A 2,062-nucleotide genomic window follows, 5' to 3' on the forward strand; every position below is an offset into this window, starting at 1 on the left:
TTTAAAAATTATTTGGCCTTTTAAAAAATCTCCACACACATTTTAGAATCAGCTTGTCTATTTTTACAAGAAAACTTGCTGAGATTTTGATTGGAATGGCATTGCATGACTAAATCAATGTGTGGAGGAATTGACATGCAACAATATTGAGTCTGGCAATCCATGCAAATAGCACATCTTTCTATTTACTTGAATCTTCTTTAATTTGACATCTTTTTCCAAATTTATCCCTAAGTGTTCAATATTTTTATGCTACTATAAATGGCGTTTTAGATAATTTCCAGATATCTTTCTGTTCTTGATTTCTAAATTAATTCTGTTGCTATTAGAGAACATTGTATAATCTCAATCTTTTATCCAGACTTGTTTTATGACTCAGAATACAGGTTATCTTGGTAAATGTTCTGAGGGGACTTGAAAAACATATGTATTCTGCTGTTGTTGGATGAAATGTCTATAAATGTCAATTAGGTCAAGATGTTTTATAGTGTTATTCAAGTTTTCTAAATCCTGACTAATTTTCTTTCTAGTTGATCTATCAATGATTGAGATGTTGACAAATCTAATTGTGGTGGTTTTGTCTATCTCTCAACTTTGTCAGTTTTTGCTTCCATGTATTTTGGAGCTCTGATGTTAGATGTATACAATTTAAAACTGTCGCATTATCTAATGAATTGACGTTATTATTATTATTTTATTATTATTCTTTCCCTTCACATGTACAGTTTGTTCATAGGAAGCCTACAAGTTTTGGTACCTCTTGTCACAATGATCCCAGATTCCTGTTGGGTGTGTTGTAAACAGAGGAGCCATTCCTCAGGCCCCCTGCTCTGAGCACATCCCTGACCTCTTTACTATTAAGAAATTATCGAGGCCAGGCGCGGTGGCTCACGCCTGCAATCCCAGCACTTCGGGAGGCCGAGGCGGGCGGATCATGAGGTCAGGAGATCGAGACCATCCTGGCCCACATGGTGAAACCCCGTCTCTACTACAAAAAAAAAATTACCTGGGTGTAGTGGCGAGCGCCTGTAGTCCCAGCTACTTGGGAGGCTGAGGCAGGAGAATCGCTTGAACCTGGGAGGTGGAGGCAGAGGTTGCAGTGAGCCGCGATCGCGCCACTGCACTCCAGCCTGGTGACAGGGCGAGACACCATCTCAAAAAAGAAAAAAGAAATTATCGAGTTGTGCTGGCGAGACACCTTCTCAAAAAGGAAAAAAGAAATTATCGAGTTGTGTTTGCAGCCGCCGTCGCTGCCGCGCCGCCGTCGCGCTCCAACGCCAGCGCCGCCTCTCCCGCCTCTCCCTCGCCGAGCTCCAGTCGAAGGAGAAGGGAGTAAGTAAGGAAGTCTCTATACCTTGGCTCGTACAAAGCCAAGTGCCCGCAAACTGGACGGTGGTAAAGCACCAGGAAGCAACTGGCTACAAAAGCCGCTGGCAAGACTGCGCCCTCTACTGGAGGGGTGAAGAAACCTCATCGTTATAGGCCTGGTACTGTGGCACTCCGTGAAATTAGGCGTTATCAGAGGTCCACTGAACTAATTCACAAACTCCCCTTCCGGCATCTGGTGAGAGAAATTGCTCAGGACTTTAAAACAGATTTGTGCTTCCAGAGCTATCGGTGCTTTGCAGGAGTCAAGTAAGGCCTATCTTGTTGGCCTTTTTGAAAACACCAACCTGTGCGCTATCCATGCCAAGCATGTAACAGTTATGCCAAAAGATATCCAGCTAGCACTCCACACACGTGGAGAACGTGCTTAAGAATCCACTATGATGGGAAACATTTCATTCTCAAAAAAAAAAAATTATCTTATTCCTGTTATTGGTAGTTCTGAACATTAGATTTTTTTCCCCCCATGGGGTCAAAAGGTACCTAAGTATATGATTACGAGTGCAAAAATAGGGGACAGAAATCAGGTATTGGCAGTTTTTCCATTTTCGTTTGTGTGTGAATTTTTAATATAAATGCAGGGAGGTAAAGCATTAATGCAAGTTAAAATGTTTCCGTGAGCAAGTTTCAGCGGTTCAACTTTATAATAATTATAAATAAACCTGTTAAATTTTTC

At 41.6% G+C, this 2,062-nt stretch overlaps 1 non-coding gene across 1 annotated transcript; it reads right to left on the bottom strand.

Moving 5' to 3' along the window:
• Nucleotides 1–715: 715 nt before the first annotated feature.
• On the bottom strand, nt 716–843 carry LOC115930956 (small nucleolar RNA SNORA11). Its single transcript, XR_004067538.1, has one exon. It is a non-coding gene; the product is annotated as a small nucleolar RNA SNORA11 (small nucleolar RNA).
• Nucleotides 844–2,062: the final 1,219 nt, after the last annotated feature.

The sequence above is a fragment of the Gorilla gorilla genome, chromosome 16, assembly GCF_029281585.2.
Source record: "Gorilla gorilla gorilla isolate KB3781 chromosome 16, NHGRI_mGorGor1-v2.1_pri, whole genome shotgun sequence".
NCBI lineage: Eukaryota > Metazoa > Chordata > Mammalia > Primates > Hominidae > Gorilla > Gorilla gorilla.